Source organism: Lissotriton vulgaris, chromosome 5 (assembly GCF_964263255.1).
Source record: "Lissotriton vulgaris chromosome 5, aLisVul1.2, whole genome shotgun sequence".
Lineage (NCBI taxonomy): Eukaryota > Metazoa > Chordata > Amphibia > Caudata > Salamandridae > Lissotriton > Lissotriton vulgaris.
In genome coordinates, this window is record NC_141693.1 from 644,426,509 (window position 1) to 644,453,531 (window position 27,023).

Genomic DNA, 27,023 nt, shown 5'->3' on the forward strand with positions numbered 1-27,023 from the left:
GGCAAGTTTAACACGGGGGACAACCAGTTGATAGATTCCTGCAGAGCGGAGGCTTCTTGCGGGGACGTAACGCATAAGAAGAGAACCGAGAGCACTAGCAGGACCATCCGACAATGCTCTGTGGGTCAAACAGAGAATTTTGAAGGTGATTCTATGCTGCACCGGAAGCCAATGAAGCTCCTTCCTGGCTAAGGTGGCAGAAGAGGCTTTCGGGAGATCCAGAACAAATCATGCTGCAGCGTTCTGAAGGATCTGCAGACGGTGTATCAGGCCTTTGTTGGCTTCCATGTAAAGGGAGTTACAGTAATCCAGCCTCGAACCAACGAGGGCGACTACAACCTGTTTGCGCGCCTGGGGGAAGAGGTACCCTCGGATTTTTCGAATAGTACCCCAAGATTTCTGGCAGATGGGGAGGGGGTGGGGCAGGTGCCAAGAGAGGAAGGCCACCACTCACTCGACCACAGATTTTGGTTCTTCCCAAAGATCAACACCTCCGTTTTTTCGCCGTTTAGTTTGAGGGAATTTATAGTCATCCAGTCTGCCACATACTGCAGGCATACCCTGAAACTGGTGGCAGATGTACTAACAGAGGTGTGAGCTAGTGATACCATGATCTGGGTATCATCTGCGTAGGATACCACCTCCATCCCCTGAGATTTAACTAGTCATGCAAGGGGGGCCACATAGATGTTGAACAGGGTCGGGCTTAAGGCCGACCCTTGTGGCACCCCACATTGCAATGACTTGGCAGGGGAGAGGTGGTTTCCAAGCATCACTCTTTGTTCCCTTTCAGTCAAGAAGGAGTTTAAGAGGCTCAGGGCCGGTCCCGTGACACCAGCTTCCCTCAGCCGAGATGTAAGAATGGCGGGGGACAGGGTGTCGAAAGCGGCCGTGAGGTCTAAAAGAACCAGAACCGTAGTTTGGCCAGAGTCCACCTTGCGTCGGATGTTGTCGACCACACAGGTAAGTGCAGACTCAGTGCTGTGGTGTTTTCTGAAACCATGTTGGGTGTTATCCAGGTATTCAGAGGAGTTAAGGAAGGAGAACAGATGGAAGTTCAGATGTGCCTCGGGCATCTTCGCGGGTGCTGGAAGGAGGGAGATTGGCCTGAATTTTTTCAACATGGCCGGATCAAGAGACGGCTTCTTAAGAAGAGGTTTAACAATAGCCTTCTTCCATATCGGAGGGAAAGATCCCTGAGTAATAGCCTTGTTCAGAACATCAAGCATGGGAGGAAGGAGGCAATTTCTGCATTCTTTCAGTTTTTTGAGCGGTATTGGATCAAGGGGGGAGGCCGATTTAGTCGTATCCAATAGTAGGTTCAACGATTCAAGGGAAAAAGATGGAAAATTCGTGAAAAGGCAGGAAGGATCTTTGCCTAGCGAATCAAGACTGGAGATAACATTGATTTACCAACTTACAGCTAAGACTGTATATCTGAGTTTTTCAAGAATGGGTGGTCCCTACACTAGCATTATAGTCCCTGTGACTGTTTTCAGTGATGCGACAAGCATTATAATCTTTATCACTGCATCAGGGTGCTGCACAGCGACATTTGGCATACCCACGTGCCAGGAGTCATCCGGCGCACATCATGTCTGCATGCCGCCAGTTTGTTTTGGAACCTGAACACCAATCCTGAAGACGCTCTTCACCCGCACTGCGCAAGCCATTTCCTAGCCTGCTTGGCCGGCCCGCAAGTAGCGGGGTTGGAGTTGTAGTGTAGTTCCTAGTTTCCGACTAGGCCCTGCGCATTGGAATAACATAAACAGTAGTATCGACGTAGAAGTGCGGATCTTCCAGGCCTCCACTGACTATGCTAAACTTAATTGGGTGTGTTACCAACTAGCTCAGAGGTCACTGGAAACTTTCTTCTCTGCATGGGAAGTGATCAGCTTCCCTGGCACAGATAAGAAGGGATTCAGCTTTCCAACAACCGTGCAACATGACAACTTTGCTCCTCAGATCAAGAGTCAATCTCTAGGGTCGTGTGAAACAATAGACATGTATTTCACTCAGTCAGGTTAGTGCAGTTTACTTTCACAATATGTAGAGAATAGAGAGACGGGCGTTTGTCAATAAAGGGTTAACATTTATTGAACAGTCTTTCTTCTCGTACAAGAGAAATGTATTGCCACAATTGCAAGACTTGTTATTATAAAAAGTACGTACAGTAAGATAAGTATTGCAAGATAATACTGTAAAAGCATTGATATGGTCTCTTAGCCATACAATGGTTTAAAAGTAATAAAACATATATACAGTCATATATACATTAGGCTAAAATACTCAACTGGTGCTTCTAACTACGCCTACCCCAGTGTGCCTGACCTAAGCCTAACACGTGGAAGGGGAGTAAGTAAGTAGCTTTAAGTTAAGTTGGTTTTGCCAAGGTTTGCTTCAAGAATTCTCTTCTAAGGGTTTAGTGAACACCATACCTCTGAATAGAATGATGGAAGTCTGGTATTTCCTTCTGGGAAACTCAGTATCCCAGTCACCCGCGAGGGCAGACTAGAAGCGCTGGAGCTGGATTTCTCTGTTCAGCGCGTCGAGGAGGAGGAGGGGGGACAGCGTCCGCGGGCAGCTTGGCATCTGCTGGGCTCTTCGCAGAGGGACGGCTGTTCAGCTCCTAAGCTTACCACACCATCGTTCGCGCTTTAGCAGTGATAATGGTATCAGTAGCTTCACCAACAGCAGCGGGGCAGCAGGCTGTGCAGCAGGGTGCATACAGCATACAACAGCTAGCAACAGGGTAGCAGGCTGCAGCAACAGGCTATTGCTTAAGGTAACGTTGGTAATATTTATACCTGACAGGTGCCTGGTTTGACGCAAGTTTGCTGGACATAAGACGTCAATTAAAGATGTCACTAGGAAGTGATAGCTATCAGTTGCTCATTAGAGTTCCATTACTAATCAAAACACAGCAAGCGGGGACTTCCAGGTTTGCTGAGTTTTTATCTTGTTGAAGAACTCGGAATGTTAATCTAGGAATATCAGATAGTGACTTCTGCTCTGTCATTGCACTAATTGGTTGCAAAGGAAGTGGCAGAAAACTATTCTGGAATGTGGCTCTGTTCGTGTGAGGCCAGAGATGACTTTCTGAATATCGCACTTGAACGGTTATGCCAATATAGGGAATAAATGGATTTATAGCCGAATAGGGGCATAAGGTCGCAGTATCGATCAGGAACCTAGATAAACACGCAACACCCACTCCACGTTTTCATGTCCATCAAATTACTAAAACTAGAGCAATAGGATGCATGTGTAACATTGCCCACCCCAAAATACATAAATGCATTCGAAATAGGCGTATATTGTAATACGTGAAATTTAGGTACTGTACGTTTTTTGAAGCATAGAAATCATTCAAAAATTATTGCATATGAAATCAATGAACGAATATGCAAAAAGAATTACACATGAAGTATCTCTGAAACAGAAGAAGGGTGAGATAAATCATCACATATAAATGCATTGCAATAAATGTGCTAGAGGCTGATGCAAGTTTGTTATGTCTCTAGATGTGTTTAGAAATAGAAGTTTGAAGCTTCTGTTCTCTAAGAATAGTTTTTACCTTAAGCAAATAATTGTTCGTGCTAAAAAAGGTCAATATTAAAAAATGTCCAATTCAAAAGAATTAATGCTTGAACGGGGAAATAGAGTTCCAACGCTTTTAGCAGTTTTTGTTGATCAAAACTGAAGGCCGAATTCAGAGTTCATGGGAACGCTGTGTGTCGGAAAGCTTCTCCAAAGTTATTGTTTCTGTACGGGTGAGAACATCGTATCAGACAGGCTCTCAAAGAATTGGTCTACAAAATCAGGTGACAGTTCAACCAAATTCGATAGCGCTGTAACTTGGCTGGTGTGAGAATGATTGCTGTCATCATAGTCGGGATCAGCAATGCTCACAGAAGGTCGTACCTGGGTGATGTTGAATTTGTCACTCGCTCCACTGTTACCACCTAGTCGTAGTACAGGAGTCTCAACGAATGCCGTCATCAGGATTGGTAGCCGCTGGGGACAACACAATGCGTGAGCCGTTATTTGACTGAGCAAAGTATCGAAGTCCATTGATACTGCTGATGGAAGTGAAAGACAGATGTCCAACACGCACTCATCTCCGCATAGCATACATCGAAGTACCGGTAAGATACAGTTCTGCCATATAGGTCTGAATGAAAGGGACCAGGTCATGTTTATTTCTCTCAGCCTGGCCAATCCGAGGACGTTAGTTATCCTGTCCCGGTAGCGCATTGCTAGGATTGTCTCTTCCATTCCCATGGGAGCTATGTCTGAGTTTCGGTTTGCCATAACAAAGCAGGAGGGTCAAAAATAAAATCCCTGCAACGAGTCCCAAAAATAATGGTATGCCGCCAAAAACAGAGTGAACAAAATTAGGAACGATTCCCAAAATTGCCTGAAAGCGTGTTAGCAGTCCCGTAAAGACCGTCTTAAATATGCCTGGGATGCTTGTGGCACTAGACATGTTAAGGAGTTGGCTGAGCATTTCTACGAAATGCACGGGGCAATTTGTTGATAAAAGTTCATGAACTTCAGTAGCTGTCCTTGCAACTAGAAGATCATACGTCTCTGTTGATGACGTTATAGGCACTGTTGTCTGCAAAAGCACAGACTTCATTTTGCTTAAAGTATCAATTCGTATAGAATAGAGATTCAGACGAGGCCAGATGGGAGTCACTGTGTCTGCAGGCCCACTCGGGAACAATGCTTGCATACAGCATTTGACCATGGATGTTACGCTTACTAGATAACTTTTCCCTGGCACAGGGCCACAACATCTGTGATCCGTTCTAAGAATGTAACTCCCGTTTGCGAGTTGCATAAAGAAGGGCTCTATCTGAGTTGCAGGTGTGACTAGCTGGTGGCATGAAAGGTTGTTAGAATTTCCATCACATGCTCCGTGTAAATTAATACCCTGACACAAAAGTATACCGCATAGTGAATGTTTACAATTTTCACCACTAAGAAATACATTTTTGTCGCTGTCACTATAGCAAGAATGTGTGTATGGTAATTTCCATTCTGATTTTACATATCCTTTACCCAATCGTTCATACTGGCCAGTAGGTATGTATTCAAGGCACTTTTTAAATTGGAAAGTTGTTATCGGAATGGTGATAATTCCGTGTATTATCCATTCAATGACAGGACTCTCTGACATTGTCAATGGTAATCTCTCAAGTTTCTCGATGCTCAGGATTGTATAGTCTGCTCCTTTCTGTGCCAAACTGATCTGTTTATCAGTAAGGTTAAAAATGGAAAATAATGACGTTGTGTTTATTAAACGCCAAGGCACATAGCCTGAACGAAGATTTTGCAGCGTCCAGCCTAATTCTATAATAGAACGTAATTGAGATTGGCCATGTTGTAACATTAGCAAGTCTCTATCTATCACATCAAAGGCAGAGGATACAATATTGTCCAACGAATATATTCTGGAAGACAGAGTCATTAACCCATTGTCTACTACAGAAAGTGATTTTTCCAAATTAATACGATCAATTTCTCGTATTTTTTCTGCTGTTTCAATTTGTTTGACTTTCCAAGCCTCGTTGTACGCAGCATAGATACTGGTCGCTATGAAATGCTTTTGACGCTGTTTGCGTGGTCCAAGAATGAAATCGCGCAAATCAGCACCATCTTTTAGTAAAGACAAGTGTTGCTTAATTTCAGCCAGTGTGGATGATGTTAGCCATTCAAGGCAGAGTTTCCCTACACTGTATGTCGTTATTATCCCTGGATGTTGTCTCTGGGAATATCTTGGGTCTAGTCTGGTCATTTTTAACCCCTGTGTTTTATTCAGGAATCTATCTTGACAGTTGTTTGTGTCAGTAGGCCAGATTAACCACTTTTTCCAATCAGGATGTGTTCTGTTAAAATGTAAAATTTGTGAAACGTCTAACTCAATATCTGCAGTTATATTTTCAGGTATTGGCTTTGGAATAGACGGTGTTTTAAGGTCTTTGATCTTAGCTAGGCCAAGACAGGATGTTTGGTGTATTGTGTCATTTAAAAACAACATTTGTTCTGGTATCATGCAGGTTCTGAATAGTGCTTCAAGGCCTTGTACCTGCCAATCTTTTGTACCCCAAATTGTTTTCGTTTCAATGTTATCTTTCCAATAATCAAAACCAAATGTCATCATTTTGTCATAAAATGCTTCTGAATATATCAATTTAGAATTTGTCAGCATTGTTTTCATCCCTGTTTTATCTAACAGTATGTAATAAAACGTTTCTGCATTACTGGTGTTAAACCCTGAGAAGTATTTGAATTTCTCAAAAAATGCTTTAGAACTGCTTTTAGGTGGTGTAGCACAATGTTCCCATTGATTATAAATAAAAACATTTCTAGGCTGTGCAGATTTATGCAAGTAGTGATCACCATAGTGTGTGTAACAGAATAACTGCTCATAACTAGATGAACCTTGTAAATAATCATGATCTGTGAATCTAGCTGACATTACTAAATCAGACATCATGTCATTAATACTGTTAAAGTCCCAATCATCAGAGAATGTACTAGGTGTTACAAAGTCACTTAAGGAAACCTTCAGTTGATGAGGATACTTCAGGATTTCGACCGGACCATATATTTCATAGTCTGTTTTCTCCCATACTACCCCACCAGGTATTGGAATTGCTGTGACATTTACTGTTGACAGTTCTCTTTTCTTCACATGGGATGATCTGTGTGGTTTCAGGACTAGGTTGATGTTCTGACTTGCTGTGTCCATTCAATTGTAATAAACTTTCATAAAATTAAAACTAAAATTAGGCATAGTAGGAGTATGAATACCCCTGAAAGTATCCAATGCTCAATCAACGGTGAATCCAGATATAATTCTTTGATTTGTTGAAGGAGTCCTGTTGTATTTTCTTTAGAATACTTTTTTGTTTCTGGCATCACTTCGGGGTCGTTTTGATCTTCAGAGAAGTTGTCGAAGTTGATGAAATACCCAGAGGCAGTTCTGTCAATTGTTGGGATTGGATTTCCAATTTGTCTTTCGGTAGCATTTTCTGATGCCACATTAGTGTAGACTGGTGTTGTTTCTTGACGAACTGTTTCAATCTGTGTCTCAAGAGGCACGAGTTCCATGGCATTATTGCATAGTCCTTCATTGTGCACTGCAGGCTGATCGAATGTGATTAGTCTTTCAGTTTGAACCTCTTGGATTGTTGCAAGTTTGGGTATTCTGTTGTTTCTTGGGAGTCCACTGGGCCTACTGTTGGTTATAGGCCACATGCTTGTGGTTTTACCAGGTCGATAGACACGACTCTGTTCTCCTTTTCACCAGCAAGGGGTGGTAGTACAACTGATCTTGTTCCGGTGACTGCTAAGACAGGTACTGCTTTTCTGTAAGAAGGCCCAAATTCCTTCTTCACCGCAATCTTTTCTCTGACTAGATCCCCAATCTTTGGAATCCAGACAGGCCTTGCTTGGGCTGTTGCTTGTGGTGCCTCGTCAGTGGTAGATGGCTGTTGCTTTAACTTTATGTTGCTTAAGGATTTTCTTGTTTCATTCAGTTCCTGTAAAACAGCCAAACGATCTTTGATGTCAAAGTCTGTTGTTTTTTCTTGTACCACTGACATCTGACTATCGAGGTCCTGAATGTTCATTCTAATTCCAAACAATAGTTCGTATGGGCTGAAACCTTTTAGAGAATTTCTTGGCAAGTTATTAAGACTAGTCTGGACACTTATTAAATGTTTGACCCACCCAGCGCCTGAACCTAATATCTTCGCTGTTATAGATCGCTTTATGTCCCGGTTTTTTCTTTCAACCACACTATTCCCTTCGGGGTGAGACGGACAAGAATACCGCAACCCAATTCCCATGCTGGCCATGGCCTCCTTACAAGCTCGAGAGCTAAAAAGCAGGACCCTGGTCAGAATCGAACGTGGTAATTGCGTATATGCCGATATGGACTCGCAAATCTCTCTTATAACAGTTCTAGCGTCAGCCGAGCGCAGGAGGCTACATTATTTAAGTGTGTTTAGCCTTAACTGTGTACAATGGGACGCGCTTCTCTTCTTTGATTGCGCAGATAGACCGCCTTATGCTGTCTAGCAGGGATCCTGAAACTACACCGGCCTGTTCATTACTGCGATCTCTGTTGCAGTTTTCACAATTTTGAGCAAAACATTGAATATCTATACTCATTCCTGGCCACCAGTACTCTGATTGCAATTCTTTCAGAGAAACCTTGATTATTTGGTGTCTCAGACCCAACCCCATGTGTGCTTCCAGTAAGAGGAAGCCCCTCCTGCTCCTGTTTGGAATTACTCTGTCCCCCACTCCAGGGATTCGAGCAAAAGGAATGGAGTTTGCATCGATTATGTATGCATAATTGAGTTGATAGTTCACGGGTAGCGCTGCACAGTCGCCTTTTACGGTCGTTTTTACTGCCAGCATGGTTTCCCCGTCTATGTATTTTTCTGTACGCTTTTTTGTGGCTACGGAAGCCGGTTTAGTTGCTTCCGCTGTGGCTGTATTAGCCAATGAATTCCCTGCAACGTGAACGCCATCACGTTGAAGACTCTGTGCGTGAATCACGTGAGTCTTTTGTAGTTCTTTGTGTAAAAGAGCTACCTGTTTCCAGAGCAATTTATGCTTTATTGTGGCACCTGTGTCATCTTTGTAATCATTTTCAATCCACCTCTGCAGTTTATTGTTGTAAGAGTTGACGCAAAAATGAGAATCGCACACGATAAGTGTCGGGAATTCACGTGCTGCATTTTCGAGCGCCATCTTTAAACATCTGATTTCAGTTTTCTGAACCGAACAGTTTCTTACAGATTCAGTTTGTGTTACTTTCGGTCTGAATTTACCGCACAGCCAACGACCTTTAATGATCGCACATGCTGCATCGTAGGATTTTCTCTCTACGTTGAAATGCTGTACAAATCCATCTGTATAGATTATACAGGCGTATTGTGGGAGAGGCAAAAGTTTGATTGGCAGAGGATATTCTTCTTCATACTCTAAATCATTCAGTTCTTCGAATTGCGGGGCGAAATAGTATTTCACGTCTTCCGCTCCTAGAGAATCTACACACTGTATCCATTTCGGATCCAGTGACACTGTAGGCAGGTTTACTGGGCTGAATAGCGCCTCGAAGACGGATTCCGCTGTAAGGATATTAATCCGTTTGCCGTGTGCTAGTTCTCGTTCATTTGCTAATGCGATTTGCACTGCTTTCACAGTTCTTTCTGTGTGACTGAATGTTTTTTCTGCTTGTGTGTACAAGTGAGATTTAATTGAAATTGGTACCTTTTCTCTCTCATTAGAGGTCAGGTATGTGAATCCGCATCTTCCTGAGATGACTCGGATTACAAGATCACGTGTGCTGTCACGTGTATCTAATTTTGTTTTTGCTAACATGTCTGTTTGCAGTGATCTCAAAATTTCTGTGTGTTTTTGAGTCCAATTGATTTGTTTAAAATCAGGTTTAATTAGTTCGTAGAGAGGTTTAACCCTCTCTGCGTAATTTAGAATGTATGTTCTTCCGAAATTCAGAAAACCTAGAATGGATTGTAAATTCTTCAGCGTTTTTGGAGCTTGGAGTACAGCGCACTTCTCTAAGAAGTTGTCCGCTAGGCTTTTCCCTTCACTTGATAATTCGTACCCTAAAAATAGTACCGTCAGATGGGCAATTCGAGACTTTTTAAAGTTGAATTTGTAACCCTCTGCTGCGAACCCAAGTATAATGGTGTTCACTCTTTTCAAGTGAGTATCCAAGTCGTCGTCTGTGAGATAGATATCATCTACGTAAGATAATGCCTCATCATCATATATTTGTAGTAACTCTGTTACTCTAGCTGAGAATAGTCCTAGGCTATTCTTGAACCCCTGTGGGAGTCGACAGAATTTTTTCTGCGACCCAAATGCAGAGAAAGCGGTCAAATATCTGCTTTCTGGTGCAATGTTTTGACAAAAGAAACCATTAGATATGTCTAATGTCATTTTATATTTCTTCCTAACTATGTTATTCATTAGGGCTGCACTATGCGAGTTTTGTACTGCAAAAGTTTTACAACATGTATTAAGGTGTCTGTAGTCCAAAACTAGACGATATGAATTGTCTGGCTTGGAGACAGGAAACAAAGGATTGTTCATTTGAGAGGTGCATGTTTCAATCACCCCCTTGTATTCAAATTGATCTAAGATCTCCCTGACTTGTTTTTTAGCTTCTTGCTTAATGGGATACTGCCGTTGGGCAGTTGGTTCACTTTTTAATTGGATTTTGTGAGGAGTTGAGTCCTCATCCCATCCGGCATGATTTTTATATAATGCAGGTGCCTGGGCTACTGCCCATTTCCTTGCATATGTATATTTTTGGTGAATCGGAATGTGATTCGAGAAGGCAGGCATAATCATTTCTTCGCCACGAGGGCACTCCATGACAAACTCTGGGGGCCAATCTTTTTCAGCTAACAGAATATCATAGCCTTTTGAGAGCTTATCCCAAAATAGACCTCTTATTTTCCTAGTCTTATCACCCTCTATACGCAATGTTATTTCGTATATTTTATGGGGCTCGCTAAGTCTGGTGTCGGCAGTTTCAACCTGAATGTATTCATTCGTGTCCACTGTCTCCAGCTGACTCATCAAGATCTTGCGCGCTATACTGATTTCTGCTGCACTGTCCAACATTGTCAATGCCCACTCCCCGTTTTTCAACTGTGTCCTCAGTATTCTCGGCATGGTTGATTACTCTAATACTGGCTACCTTCTTTTTCTGAAATTGAGATTTTTTACTCTGAGCAGGTTCCTTGTCTTTGGACTTGGTGTGCTCTCCTGGGTCTGACGTCCTCTTCTTTCCGAATTCTGTGGAAAAGATCGAGAGGGACGTGTATCAATACTTTGATATCTATCAGGTTTTTTCAGATTATCCCTATTTCTAAGGTTATATCTTTCTCAGAGGGCTCCCTCTGGGGAGACTGGCGTTCTCGAGTCGGAGTTCTTTCCCTCCGTCGAGGAGACCTTCCTCTGGACTGGAAAACTTTTTCCTTGGGAGTGGATTGTTTATTTCCATCCCAGCTCTTTTTAGGAGTGTTTAAATTATTTTTAATAAATAATTTTTCAGGATTTTCGAGCAGTTGGGGCTTTACCGGTTTCCCACCCAAGCTGTCTCTACCTAATTCTTTATGCATTTTTCTATGATTTTGGCAAGCTCAACAGGATCTTTTATATCTGTTTCCTTCAACTTCTGGTGGATCGCCACAGATGCTGCTTCTCCTTTTATATTGGCTAATAATATAGCCGAGACCTGCTTGAAGTCTTTCAGTAATTTCATACCTAGATTTAAAGCGGGCTCTGGACCGTATTCATTTTGAATCTGTTTTAGCACTTCTGGTATCACCGCCATAGACGGAACACCGTGTGTTTTTGTGTAAATGGAAGCAAAGACTGTACCACAAGTGTCACAATCCTCCACGTGTGGTGCGATTCCCATAGGAAGGCAGATGGTCAAGATTCTGTGTTTCTCTATAGGGGTAGTATCAGGAAATACTGCCTCTATTTGGGTGATTTTCTGTGCTAACCAGAAAGGAATTTGTTCCCGTTTTACGGGTGTTTTACCAGTACATGACTGTATGTTCTGTGGTGTAATTTTATTAGTGTTCCCCTGATGGGGGGTCAGCTGTGGTACATTAACAGCTGGCTGGACTGTTGCAGTCCGCATTACATATTGGACTAATTGCCTATGTATATTTATTAATGTTTTTAGCTGTACTAACAGCTCTTCCTTTGACATTTTTACAATGTCCGGATGTGGTGTGTAGCTGGCTAGAACCGGCCACGTTGCTCCTGGTCTACCTAGTGGACCGAGCCTGGTAATGTGATCATTATGTTTTAGGGCGCCATTAAACCAGAGCAGGTGCTCTTGGTATTTAAGTGGAATTTCAATCTCCTCGAAAGGAGCGTACTCTTCCGGAGGTTTCTCTATTTTGTAATAGTGAAACTCTTTTGTTGTAGCGTTTGCCGCTGGAAAGTTTATCCATGAATAGAATATCTCTGTCTGCCGATATTCGTGAGCCTCTATCACGAAAATTACTGTACCACCTTGAGGTGTCAGTCCGTTCTCTATAAGTTTTAAAGTTATAGATTTTCTTAAGTGGACCGGGATGATAATTGCATCCGGGTCTGTGTGTTCGAGACCCTGCTGAGTCGCATCTGCTGCGGCCCCAGTGGTTCCGTTTTCTCCTGGCATTTAAAATGCAAGGTTTGCAGAGTTGGTCTCCAAGGAGACAAAGATTAGGTGCACAATATTTTGGAACACTGTATCCTTCAACGTTGAATAAACCAGAGCTTTACATAGGAATCTCTTCCTACTAAGGTCGGGCGGATTTTAACCTTTCACCCACTCCAGACGTCTATTGGAGTATTTACGGGAGAAAGGGGTCTGTGTGAAATATGCACGACTGAGTTACTCTAACGTCTTGCGTTAGTTTATCGCCTTACCAAACGTTGGGTGCCATGTAGTGTAGTTCCTAGTTTCCCACTAGGCCCTGCGCATTGGAATAACATAAACAGTAGTATCGACGTAGAAGTGCGGATCTTCCAGGCCTCCACTGACTATGCTAAACTTAATTGGGTGTGTTACCAACTAGCTCAGAGGTCACTGGAAACTTTCTTCTCTGCATGGGAAGTGATCAGCTTCCCTGGCACAGATAAGAAGGGATTCAGCTTTCCAACAACCGTGCAACATGACAACTTTGCTCCTCAGATCAAGAGTCAATCTCTAGGGTCGTGTGAAACAATAGACATGTATTTCACTCAGTCAGGTTAGTGCAGTTTACTTTCACAATATGTAGAGAATAGAGAGACGGGCGTTTGTCAATAAAGGGTTAACATTTATTGAACAGTCTTTCTTCTCGTACAAGAGAAATGTATTGCCACAATTGCAAGACTTGTTATTATAAAAAGTACGTACAGTAAGATAAGTAATGCAAGATAATACTGTAAAAGCATTGATATGGTTTCTTAGCCATACAATGGTTTAAAAGTAATAAAACATATATACAGTCATATATACATTAGGCTAAAATACTCAACTGGTGCTTCTAACTACGCCTACCCCAGTGTGCCTGACCGAAGCCTAACACGTGGAAGGGGAGTAAGTAAGTAGCTTTAAGTTAAGTTGGTTTTGCCAAGGTTTGCTTCAAGAATTCTCTTCTAAGGGTTTAGTCAACACCATACCTCTGAATAGAATGATGGAAGTCTGGTATTTCCTTCAGGGGGAACTCGGTATCCCAGTCACCCGCAAGGGCAGACTAGAAGCGCTGGAGCTGGATTTCTCTGTTCAGCGCGTCGAGGAGGAGGAGGGGGGACAGCGTCCGCGGGCAGCTTGGCATCTGCTGGGCTCTTCGCAGAGGGACGGCTGTTCAGCTCCTAAGCTTACCACACCATCGTTCGTGCTTTAGCAGAGATAATGGTATCAGTAGCTTCACCAACAGCAGCGGGGCAGCAGGCTGCAGCAGCAGGGTGCATACAGCATACAACAGCTAGCAACAGGGTAGCAGGCTGCAGCAACAGGCTATTGCTTAAGGCAACGTTGGTAATATTTATACCTGACAGGTGCCTGGTTTGACGCAAGTTTGCTGGACATAAGACGTCAATTAAAGATGTCACTAGGAAGTGATAGCTATCAGTTGCTCATTAGAGTTCCATTACTAATCAAAACATAGCAAGCGGGGATTTCCAGGTTTGCTGAGTTTTTATCTTGTTGAAGAACTCGGAGTGTTAATCTAGGAATATCAGATAGTGACTTCTGCTCTGTCATTGCACTAATTGGTTGCAAAGGAAGTGGCAGAAAACTATTCTGGAATGTGGCTCTGTTCGTGTGAGGCCAGAGATGACTTTCTGAATATCGCACTTGAACGGTTATGCCAATATAGGGAATAAATGGATTTATAGCCGAATAGGGGCATAAGGTCGCAGTATCGATCAGGAACCTAGATAAACACGCAACAGAGTTTAGGGAATTTTTAACTGGCCGCATGTTCATTCCAGTGGGATGAATCCCCGCGTCTAATGGTACCCAGCATTTCATCGAGTCCCATTACAGTTTGGGGGACTGTCTCTGTCTGTCAGGAGTCATCCTTTCATCGGGCTGTGGTGACACAGAGCCATCTACAATCTCTATTTCACCTGAAACCCAATGTGATGTGGTGGTATCTTCTCCTATTTCGCACACGAATAACCCTAGTCTGTTGTCTACTTTCATATCTCGCCGCAGAAACACGGAAATATAATGAAATCGCGTGCGAGTAGCAATATGAACTCGCGATAGCACCCATGAGCAGGACGGGTGAAAAAAGAATAGTCCATTGTTGAGTTTCACAACGTGACGTAGGAACGTGGAAGCTGTACAAACCGCATGCGAGTGAGATCGAATACACTCACCACAGCGCACAGTAGAAGGACGAACTACACAACATTAGCGGAAGGTAAGACAAGCCGGGGTACCACTATTATATACACTGACATGGATATTTAGATCTCACTGATATAAACGTTTGTTTACAGACAGACGCAACCTATATTAAAAAGTGGATGATATAAAGGGCCAAACGCGAGTGTTATCAGACTGCAACAGCAGTTACAGATGTAAGTTCTTTCTAACAACAGTACTTGTGCTTTGGTTTTTGAGCTGAAATACGGAATGTAGTCTAAGCGGTGTCCATTACTCTCATAGAATTTGGATACATTACGCCACTCCCATACATCCCGTTTGTGCTCAAAAAACAATAGGTAAGACAGTAATTAAAAGAGTCTACGAACACCTGGCATGTTTTCACATATGAACTTTTGGCAACACTTTGCACAACTAGGATCTTGTTGGGATTATCTTTGACATCTCTCACGTTTCTTTCTGAAAATAGCACCTTTTGTATCTTTTAGTTACATTTATCAGCTGCATAGCATTTTGGTTATGTGCACAATGGTTATCACTATCACTTGAAGATTTTGGTAATTACAATAATTTGAGCTGGTGAAACTATCTAAAGAAAGCATACATTGAAATAAGTGGACACTTATGGTTTATTGTTTACTGTTTTTTAAGTATGTGAAGAGTTGTTATTTACATGGACATATTTTCACAGTGTTCCCCTGATGAAGGGGCCCGCACCGAAATGCATTGGGATATGTTAGACACACTATTGAAGAATTGAATACTGCAACATTGAAAATCTCTAATATAAAAGATTGCATATACAGAAGGTAAGGTAAGGTAAATTTATTGCACAGTTAATTAAAACTCACAATTTAAAATACATAAAAATTGGTTGTCAAACATTTAAAAATTATTTGTGTAGTACGTGAAGTTGCTTAGTCAGTTAATGTACTTCATTTGGGTCGCGAACCCAAGAATGCACAGGGCACTGTCTGGCTATTACTCATTTTCATCTTTTTATGCTACTTTAATTCTTTTTGCCACTGCATCGAGGTATTTTGTAGTTCTGCAGTTTAGTTGGGTCTCATGCGGATTGAAACACAGTTTGACTGCCTGTCGGCAGGATCTAATCCCCTTCTGATTCCATATTTTGCGTAGTAGTGTTCTCCTTAGGTCCGTTACACTGGGACAAATACATATTGTGTGGACTAGATCTTCAGGACCTGTATTGCAGAGTTGGCAAGATTGGTCGTCCTGAATCCTCTTCCATGGAGCCAGATGAGGGAGAATTGGGAGTATGCCTAACCGCAGCTTTAGGATTTTTTCCTTGATCTTCTGTTTAAATCCCTGGTCTAAATACACTTGAGGCTTTAGAGTTTTATAGTCATTTAAGACTATCCATCCATGTGCCCCTTTTGCCAGCGTTTCTTTGTCTTCCAGCAGCGATGTTATTTTAGTTGCTTTTGTTACTAGTTTTTTAAAGTTTTTGTGGTCTACTGGGCTGTTCCAAAAGCCGGTCAGCTCAAGATTTTCTAGAGATTCCGTCAGATACTCTCTAGCGTGTGATCGTTCTCGTCTTTGCAGTTCAGTCCAGAGGTGGGAATTTAGGGTGCCTGGCTCTGCGTTTCTGATCTTGTGCCAGCATTTTATGAAGCTGCACCTTCTTTCTACTGTTTGCTTTTGTATCCCAAACTCCAGACAGATTTGCGCTGATGAGACATAACTAGGAAGATGGAAAATTGACCTGTAGGTTCTGGCGGTTACTTTATCAAGTGTCAGAGCGTCTTTTCCAAAAGTAGGTTCACTCCCCTATGTTAATGTCGGTTGGAGACAAGCTCTCAGTACCTGCAGAAAAGGGTCGAGCGTGTGGTCAGGCAGAAGCTTCTTCAAGGGTTTCATCGCGAGGAAGCTCATGGTTCCTTTTCAGTGTAGCGTCTCTAATTGAGGTTTAAACGACCCTCTGCTATCCAATAAGACACCCAGGTACTTGTAACACGTCACTTGATCCAATTTGTGGCCGTCCAGGAACCAATTGTTCTTCCTGGCCTTCTTATAGCCATAATTCTTGTTTTTTTCAAGTTGATGGTTAGGCCGTTAAGATGTGAGAATGTGCTAGTAGTGTTCAAAAGATGTTGGAGGCCTGTTGGAGTGCGGCTTATTAGAACAAGATCGTCGGCATAGAGGAGATTGGTCAGCGTAATGTCCCCTAGCCTCGGGGCGTGCGATTTGGTACTGACCAATTCCCCTGGTAGATCTGCCAGGTAAAGGTTGAACAGGGTCGGGGCTAAGACACACTCTTGTTTCAGGCCTTTGGAGGTGTTGATTCGCCTTGAAAGGTGCTTCCCGTCTCCCAGCTTGATCTTGACCCACGTGTTGGTGTGCAGTAGGATGAGTTGCCTCAAGAGGGGGTGGGGTATCCCCCATTTTTCGAGCTTTTGCCATAACTTACCCCGGTCCACATGGTCAAAGGCTGAGCTGTAGTCAATGAAGCACAAGAACAGCAAGTTTTTTCCTAGTTTTGCAGCATCTGTAAGTAGGGATAGAGCCATAATGTTTGTAGAAGTACTCTGTCCTCTGCAGAATCCTGTTTGGGTCGGTGGAATTATATGCATTGTCTCTGCCCACGAAGTCAGTTCTTCTAATAGTATGCCAGCATAATACTTGGCCTCTATATCTAGTAGGGCTATCAGCTGGTAGTTGGCAGGATTGCTCCTGTCTCCTTGCTTATAGATAGGGCTTACGATAGATCCTTTCCAGGATTCCGGGCATGTTTCTAAAAGAGTGGCACTAAAGTATCGCTCCAGAATTGGATGTCATGCTTGAATATTGATGGTGGAATCCCGTTAGGGCCCGGGGCTCCTTCCGTTTTCCCCTTCTTTATTTGAATTGTTTGTCCGATTAGTGGTTATATTGATGTCATTTTCGGTGTTAAATGTTGATGTGCTGTTATTCTTTACCCCCCCTGCCTTCTGTTGGTCATGTTGTACTCTGATGTTATCTCCTGCGTTTCTGAGCCCTTTTTCTACCTTCCTTTTTTCGCTGGTCTCCTTAGTAAGCTTGTTTCCTTGTATTGTCGGACCTGTGGAATTGTCTTCGTTGAGTTGGTTAAAGTGATTGTGAGGTAGTCTGCCCAAGCTGGCTCTGATATATATGAGCTTATCCCGTGGTGCCCTGGCCGCTGCAGGCTATGAATTGTTTTCCAAAAGTTGGCGCTGTTTTTTTGTTTTGAATCGTGCTTTATTTTTGCCCAAAGTTCATCATTCATCTGCCTTTTGTTTTCCCAGGTTGCCTTTTTCAGACTTGCTTTTAAACTGCGTAGGATGTGGTGTAGAGGCTCTTTTATAGACTGTGTACGCATTTGCTTCAAAGTTTGCTTGATGTCCCTTTTGAGGCTTTTTATCTTCGGTGTACTTGTCTTTCTCGATATAGCCTTCAAGGGTTTGCCTTTAGACGCCATTGGTTTAGTTGCGTATTTGATGCCGAGGGCCTTCGTGAACCCTTCCCAGGCCTCTATTTGGTTTCCGGCCGAGGTCCCGTGATGTATTAATTCCTTTGCGTCAGTAGACAGCGCCTCGATATTGTCTTGTTTGAATCTGATGCGTTTGAAGTCTGTTGTATGTTCAGAGCCTGCGGTTGCCCTGACTTCCTTGGGGATCCCACTAAGAGGCTTTAAAACTATTTTTTGCGGCAGATGATCGCTTTGGTCACGGGCGCCCAATTGATATGAGCTAATGACGTCAAATACAGGGAGCGTTACAAATGCGTAATCTAGATAGGAGGAAGTTGTGGCGGAGTGGTAGGTTGAAGCTGGGGGGGTGTCTTCTTTAAAGCGGCTGTTCAGCACCCTTAAGTTTAATTGCTCTAGATCTTTTAGCAGTTGTGTTGCGCACTTTGTTTGTTTAGTTACCGGCACTTGTACTTGCTCTGGGATTCCCCATGCTCTGTCGAGTTCTTGTGATAGTTCGTCATCAGCGGCGGTTCCAAGGAGAAAAAGGTTGAAATTTCCTGCCAGAATTAAGTCCCCTGCTTCCCCCTCATCCAAGATTCTTGTGTTCCTTGGCCAGCTCTCTTGCGCCCTTCTGCTTGTGCTTTGGGTGTATGTGGGAATTGAGCGGTGTCGCTCATAAACATTATTTGAATTTCGCCCAGAGGTCGTGTTGTCCTGCCCTTGTGTGCTGACCTGCTGCTGTGCTCCTCGAGTCCTCCCGCTGCCGCTTTTGCTTCTCTTGCGGTCGCCGAGCGGAGGACTCGCATTACCACCACCCCCAGCGGCAGCGCAGCCAGGAGATCGTCATTCATGCGCCTGGAGGCGCTACAAATGCAGTGAGACACCGGCAGAGCGTGTGTCGCTCATAAACATTATTTGAATTTCGCCCAGAGGTCGTGTTGTCCTGCCCCTGTGTGCTGACCTGCTGCTGTGCTCCTCGAGTCCTCCCGCTGCCGCTTTTGCTTCTCTTGCGGTCGCCGAGCGGAGGACTCGCATTACCACCACCCCCAGCGGTGGCGCAACCAGGAGATCGTCATTCATGCGCCTGGAGGTGCTACAAATGCAGTGAGACACCGGCAGAGCGTGTGTCGTTCATAAACATTATTTGAATTTCGCCCAGAGGTCGTGTTGTCCTGCCCCTGTGTGCTGACCTGCTGCTGTGCTCCTCGAGTCCTCCCGCTGCCGCTTTTGCTTCTCTTGCGGTCGCCGAGCGGAGGACTCGCATTACCACCACCCCCAGCGGCGGCGCAGCCAGGAGATCGTCATTCATGCGCCTGGAGGCGCTACAAATGCAGTGAGACACCCGCCTCGCGTGAGCGAGCGCGGAGCGAGCCGGGCGAAGCCCGGGCAAAGGGCGGGCCCTCTGTGGCCCTCAGTGACCGAGGTAGGCTGGGCTGGGCCCTGCTATTTTCATTTTATTGTTTGTTATTCTACTTGGTCCATATGAAGTAAACACTCGAGCTGAGAGGGACTCAATCTTCCCAATTTTCCTGTTCTTGAAAGCTGGCCTCTATCTTTCAATCCTATAACCTTTTTTATGGTGTTTATATAACATTTATCTGTTCTTATACTGGAATATAACTAATTCACAAACGACGTAGTGTGGGAAGCTTGTTGTAGAAGATGACTAAAAAACTTCGCTCTGGGAGAATGGTGGGAGGAAGAACTTGTGCCAAAACTAAATCAAATCCTTAGCGAAATAAATCCGTGAATAACCAGCTGTTAAAGGGTCAATGTCAGCTCTTTGAATTATGGATAAACCCCTAATGGCTGCTGGAAAGGATATTATAGCCTCTGATATCCAGGAGAACTATACCCAAGTTGTAGATACCAAGACTCTTCCTGTGATTTCTGAGCCATCTCAAATGAAAATCATTGACACTCCCTGCCTTGTGCATTCTGAGGAGGGTGGGGTTATTAATTCTCTTGCACTTTCTGTCAATGACACTCAAGCAAATACTCCTGGTCCCCTTTTAGAGTCACCCTTGAACAGCATGGATGGTCAAGCCTCACCACCGCTCTCCATTGACCTCGAACTCTGTGGCTGCGTTATGTGAAGGCTGTTAGCCCGGTTGCTCCTGAAGTTAATAAACCTTTTGGGGGGGCGACTCCATCCGGGCTTCTACTATATAGCAGTACCCCCTCAATGAATAGGCAAGATATGTCTGACTTATTAAGTACTTCCAGGAGTCTGATCCTCAATCTCTCCGGCAGTTGTCCTACAGTCGGGGCAGGAGATAAACCTCTATCGGAATCCCTGATTGCATTGGAACATCTGTTAGCCTCTATACTATTTCTACTGGGGAAATTTGTAGGCAGCTCGGACTGTATCTTGGACTCTGTTACACAAATCTTGGAAACCCTAGTACAAAAAGCACCTGAAATGAGGAATGCTCCCCTCTTCACGTATGCTACTAATTTGAACAAGGGGGAAACTGAGGAGTGCACAGAAAACTCCAAGATAAAGGTCCCTGAACCAGTACCAATTCCAGTACACGATAATGTCGTTAAGGGTTTGTCTGTAACAGCTGCACCCAATTGTATCATGAATGTGGATCTGGAGATAGTGAAAGAAATTATGCCTAGCCCTGACTGCCAAGTACCACAAGTCCTTTTTCCTATTTTCTGCTCGGAAAATAAAAAAGCACATTCTGAGGACAACCTAGAAGTAAAGGAGAAAAATGGAAAACACAAACAGTATAAAGGTAATAAAAGGAAACCGGTGCGTAATCATAAGAAGAAAAGACAGAGGCAGATAATTTTCCAAAACTCTCTACTCCTAAGTGATAGGGAAGACAAAGCCACTGAACCAATCCCAATGACCGCAATGGTGGTTTTGGAATCTAGTCTTCCCTATCGTGTCCCAGAGTCTCCTGGAAATTCTCCACCCACGATTAGGGAAGATCTAACACAAAAGGACGGTTTGGGCTTAAAATCTTCCCCAGGATTGGACACAAGGAGTGCTAACCCAGTTAAACTGGAGTTACTCAACCCACTGGCCTCTTCTTTTACTTTCACAGCCGGGGCAGGGGAGTCGCCCTTCCCCATTTCAGAGCGAAAAGAGGTTATATCTTATGTGGACACTTGTGTGTTAGATTTTCTCCCGCTATTTGATGTTGATTTACCATTAAATAGAGCATGGTTACTCAAACGCTTTAGTGAGATGGATAGTCTCCATCTTATCCAATCAAGTGCTATTGAGCTAGTCTCTCTGTTAGGGGGAAATAGTGTTTCGCATATAAGGGTCAAATTTTATTCTAAAATAATTGCAAATTTGATTCTGCAACAGGCAGAGATTTTCTAATGTACAGGTATCGATGTCTTACCTATACTGAATTTTGGGTATAAAGATGTTTTTCATAGGATGTCCCAAAAGGATGATAGACAAACTGGGGTTGCTTCACCACTTAAAGATCTAAAGATTTGGGTTGCAAAAGGGAAACGTCTGGTTTCCCAGGTAAAACCACCTCCACTGATTTAGAATTCCTCTCAAATAGAGGATTCTAATCGGTGGAATTGGCTGCATAATGCCCTATCATCTAAATCCACAGATAATCCCAAATTGTTTCAGCACCTTTAACAACCAACTGAAAATTATCTCTTGGAATGCAGCGGGATACACAGTAGTCCAGAGAAATTCGAGTTCCTATTCACGTTGGGAGCAAACGTGATTTGTATTCAAGAAACTTGGTGTACCAATAATATTGATGTTAGAAACGACTACTTTGTGCTGGAAGTCCCGGCTGTCTCATCCAAGAAAGGGCATGCTAAAGGGGGAATCGCGTGCCTGTTATCGAATAAATTGCACTGGAAATTCTCTCATTATACCGACCCAAGTAACCTTTTTCAAGCCATAACCATAGCAAATCTTCCCTCACTCCCAAAGAAGTCGTTGGTTGTAATTATCAATGTTTACATTCCTCCAGAAGAGTGCTTTAATGGTGTATTGAAGCAGGTTTTCCAATATATTGGCCAGATTAAAAACACATCACCTTCTCCAGAAGTCATACTAGTGGGTGATTTAAACTGTAAAATATCTAACTCCAGTATGAACCTTTTTAGAAATAAAGCCAAAGAAGAGGCGCATTTTATACCACAACCCCTCTTTCCCGATAAAATAGTAACCAGTAAAAGACGGAAGATTCTCTTAGAAGAATTATCGGCAGTTGAGGGGCTTATCTTAAATGGGAGATTCCCCTCCGACGTACCTGCAAAATTCACTCATAAATCCCATTGTAGGCCCTCTATTATTGATTTTGCGATCTCGGACTATGACATGTTCCCGCGCATCCTGGACCTTATGATAGTTCCCACGACATTGAGTGATCATAATATAATCCTCCTGACTATTTCTTTAAAACCGCCTAGTACGGCATCATGGTCTATTAATAGTAAAGATACAACTTTCCACGCATCCTCTGGTAGATGTTTTTGGAACCCATCTGCAATTTCTGGGGTGCATATTACCCTATGTAAAACTATATTAGATCTGAATGCTTGGTATGGTTCGGAAATTGTTAGTTTTGAAAACTTTATGCGGAACATTATCCTGAATGTAAAAAAGGCTAGCTGTCCCCTGAAGCGGGTATTCATGCCCAGTGCCTTGTGCACGCTGAACAAAGAAATAAATAAACTAGTCCGAGCCCAATTTTTAAGTAGATCTGGGGAATGGGAAAAAGAAATATCGAGGTTAAAAAGAAAGAGAGTTAGACTAAAAGCGAAACTAAAAAAGGAGAAGGAAGACTTAGTTAGGATTAACCTAAGGGAAGCAGCAGCGCATGGTAAGATCCGTGAATTTTGGTCCATAATCGGGAAGGGATGTGGCAATAGATTAACCCCTTGTCCAATTCCTATTGCCGAAGACGTTTGGTCTGCCTACATTTGGGAGCTTTATGGAGGGAACGGTACTATAGTGGATATTAGTCCCCCTGATTTAACATCTGAAGGAGAAATTAAGTATCCATCGGAGGAAACAATAGTAGCGGCCATAAAGAATATGCGCTCGTCTGGCGCAATGGGCCCTGACGAACTCCCCATGACGGTCCTGAAGCAGGAGCCCCTCATTTGGAGTAAAATTCTTTATCCACTGTTTAAATCCTGTTTTGATTCGAAAAAGGTACCAGCATCTTGGAGGGGTAGTATCTTGGTCCCTATCTTCAAGAAGGGAGCAAGGAATATCCCTAGTAACTATCGTCTGATTGCTCTCCTCGACTCAGTCGGTAAGGTTTTTGCGAAATGTCTTTTAAATTTACTCTCCGACTGGGTTGATGAGAACAATATTTTGCCTCTCGAACAAACGGGAATTCGTAGGGAGCATGGCACCCTAGATCATTTAACCACCCTTCACGTGATATCGGACAAGTATACGCAAGTAAGAGGGGGGTTTGTCTATGCAGCCTTCATTGATTTCTCCACAGCATTCGATAAAGTGGACCGTAGAACGCTGTGGAGAAAATTAACATCCCTTGGAATACCCCCGTACTTATTAGCTCTTGTTCGTACATTACATACGGAAACCTGGTGTAGGGTACTGCGGGGGGGTGAAAGGGGCCTCTCCGATCGCATTCCCTCTCTTAACGGCTTAAAACAGGGCTGTCTTTTGGCGCCTCTCCTGTTCTCCCTATATACGCAGGATTTACCTGCAGCTGTGTCTGTCTGCGATGGTATCGCTCCAGTGATAGGGGGGGCCTCCATTTCCTGTCTAATGTACGCCGACGATATTCTTATTTTGGATTTAACACCTAAAGGTCTGGCAAACATGTTGCAAGCACTCCACGCTTTTGCTGTTTCCCACTCTATGAAGATTAACATATCTAAAAGTAAAATCATGTGCATAGGGGGGAAAAAGAAGTGCCGCTCGGAAAATTTTGGGTGGAATATTGGCGGCCAAAAGCTGGAGGTAGTCAAATCTTATACCTTTTTGGGAAAAATCATCACGGCCAATCTGAGCGAGAGGCCCCATATTGAACATTGTTCTCGAAAAGCCCTCGCTCATGGTAAAGGCTTAAATTCACTATACTCAACGACCGGTAAAAGACATTTTGCCTGTATGCTTGAGGTATATAGGGCTAAGATCCCAGCTACCCTTCTCTATGGTATCGAACTTGTAGAGCTAAAACTCTGGGATTTCTGCCATAAAATTGAAGGGAAACTTTTAAGATCTTTGTCCTCCCTAAATACTAATTGCTCTTTGGCTGCTTGCAGACTCGAGTTTGGGCTAAGGAGCAGTTGGGTGCAGGGATTATGTGCCGTGGTACGATGGGTGGTCCCTCTAGCTAGAGCAGAACCAGGGACGATGAGAGCCCTACTCAAAAGTGAATTATTGGGCAACTTTAAAGAGTTTTCACAACTTGTAAAGAACTTTAGAAGAGCTGTGACTCTTCTGAAGTTAGATGAAAGTGTCTTGTTCCTGCACTCTCAATCTCAATTAAAAATACTGTTAAAACAGGCATCGTGGGAACTATGCTTTCTAACAGATAAAAATGTAATACAAGGAAAAGGGGGTTGTGATCTTCTCCTTAACTCATATGTTGCCAAGAAAGCCCAACCCTACGTTCTATGGAATATACCCCATGGCATTAGAAGACTATGGTTCCTTCTTCGCTATGATCTATTACCTTTAAATGTACTCCTATCCAAATGGTATGGATCATCTAAAATGTGTAATTTCTGTAATTTGAGCACACAGGATCGCATGCATGTTCTGCTGATTTGCCCTGCACTTCGCACTTTGCGCTTTAAATGGCTAAAACCAATTTGCCTCCGTTTAGGTATATCTAATGTAAATATCTTTGTACAATCTTTATATTGGCCTCCAAATGAAATGTTCTGCTTCTACATTTTTAATTTTTTTAAAGGATTTTTAGCTATTTATTAATACGTCACTGGATTGATTTGTGCCAGCTTTTGTTGTAGCTCTGTTAATTGATGATTATGGATTTGAATAACATATGTATATGGAACATTATGATTCTACTTGTATTTGTCTTTGAATTTGTTGTATGTACTTTTATGTGGCCCTCGCAGAGAGCCAAAACATAATAAACTTTTTGATTTGATTTGATTTGAATTGATTATTACAAGAGGGCGGTCCGGCTTCCTTGTGTTAAGTGTGATGACTGCCGCCTGTAACACATTAGGAGTAATGGTCTTGGTTTTTATTTCCCTCATCGATCTAATTGATAGTATTGAGGCAAAGATCATCAGTCCTCCTGATCTGTGATCAAAGGTTGATGTCCTGGTCGCAGGGGAAGTTTGCATCATATATCCTTCCAAGGATATTTCTTCTACTTCCCAAGTTTCTTGGAGTAGTATTAGGTCAAATGACCTTAAGTATTTTATTGTGTCCTGGTCGTCTAGTTTGTCGGTCAAGCCGTTGATGTTCCAGATGCATATTCTTAGGGTGATCTAATTTGCGAGTCTCGGGGGCTCTGCTGGGTGCTCTTGTCAACGTCCACCCCTGTTTGTTATTGTTCGCAGTATTATGCCAGAGTTCGAAGTTGGAAATTTTGTTGTTGCCACTTCGGTATAGGAAGGACTGGTGACTGACTCAGTGCTCCTTTCAGTATTGATGTAGCTTTGGGACGATGTTCTGTTCTGCCTTCATTTAGAAAAGGTGTTGGGTAGCAAGGCCTTTTGCCTGGTTCAAGTTTTATTCCCCACTGTGCGAATTTGGTCAGCTTTCCTAAGATGCGATCGACCGGGTCGTTTGATGACCATGTCGTCTTAGTTGTTTCTGATTTGTTCTGTTCTGGTGCAGGTTGGAATTCGATTTGGAGTAGGTCAGTTGAGGAGATGCCCTCCAGGCCCTCGATTGAGTTTATCAATTTTATAATGTTCCCTCTGTTCAGAACGTCCACTCGACCTCTGGTTTTGTATTCTGGGATGAATATTAGTATGTCTATCTTATTGGATGGAGTGGCACGTAGTTCTTCGACTGCAGTGTGGCCAGGGTCATTAACTCTGTTGGAGGATTGGTCGCAGTTGTAGTCTGCTGTGACTGTGATTTCCGTTGATTTGGGGTTTTCCTGATCCAGCTTCAGAGTCGGCAGGCTCTCGCTTTGAGGCATGATGTTGTGGCTCCTAGCTACGCCACTTTCGTAAGTCTCTTGCTCAGGACTTTTACGCTGTTGTATGCTTTGTGTGTTTAACTCCTCCTTATGTCCAGGGTGATCGGTTGTAATTGCAAATGATTCTATTATAATTGTTTTTTTGAGTTTGTCGGAGGAGTTTTCCTGATCCGGCTTCAGGGCCATCAGGCTCTCGCTTTGAGGCACAGAGTTATGGCTCCTAGCTGCACCACGTTCGTGGGGCTCTTGCTCAAGTCTTTTCCACTGTTGTATACTTTGTGTATTGTTTTTGTGGGTTTAGCACCTTTAGCACGCATCTTTCAGCACGCACTACCATTACCACGCATCTGTTACAACGCATACCATTATAACGCATAGCGCTTTGAGGCGATCTGACTTAGGGAATGGCTAGTGAATAGGTTAATTTACTATCCAATAACCTTCCCTAGTGTCCACGGGGACTGGTGTTGGAATAGTAAATTAAACTGTTCACTATCCAGCACCCAAAGCACTATGCGTTGTAAAGGTATCGCGTTGTAAAAAATGCGTGGTAATGGTATGCGTGGTAAAAGTGTGCGTGCTAACAACATACATCCGTTTTTGTGCGATCCCGAAAGATCGGTTGTTGTTGCAATTATTTCTATTGTGTTTGGTTTTTTGAGTTTATCTGAAGTCCTTGCGGCGGTCTGTTTTTTCCCAGGGATCATTTCTTTGCCTGTGGTCGAGGTCTGCTCAGTCTCATTGTGGGAAGATACGGTCTCTTCTTTTTCCTCTTGGTGGTAGGACTCCTGTACTTGGCTTTTCTGTCCTTGGGTTATGGCTATCATTCTCCTGTTCCTACCTTTCCTTTTTTGTTTCCGGCGGGTTCGTGAGTTTGTAGGTGCTGCTACACTTTCTATTTCGGGAGACGGGAAAGTTGGGGTCTGTTGGAGCTGGTGCCTTGAGAGGTTTCAGCTCGTCCAGGAGATTCTCTAGCATAGTTGGTAGCGTCGATAGCTTATTTATTATTGGGAAGCAGTCGCATTCTGTTTTTGCTAGCGCT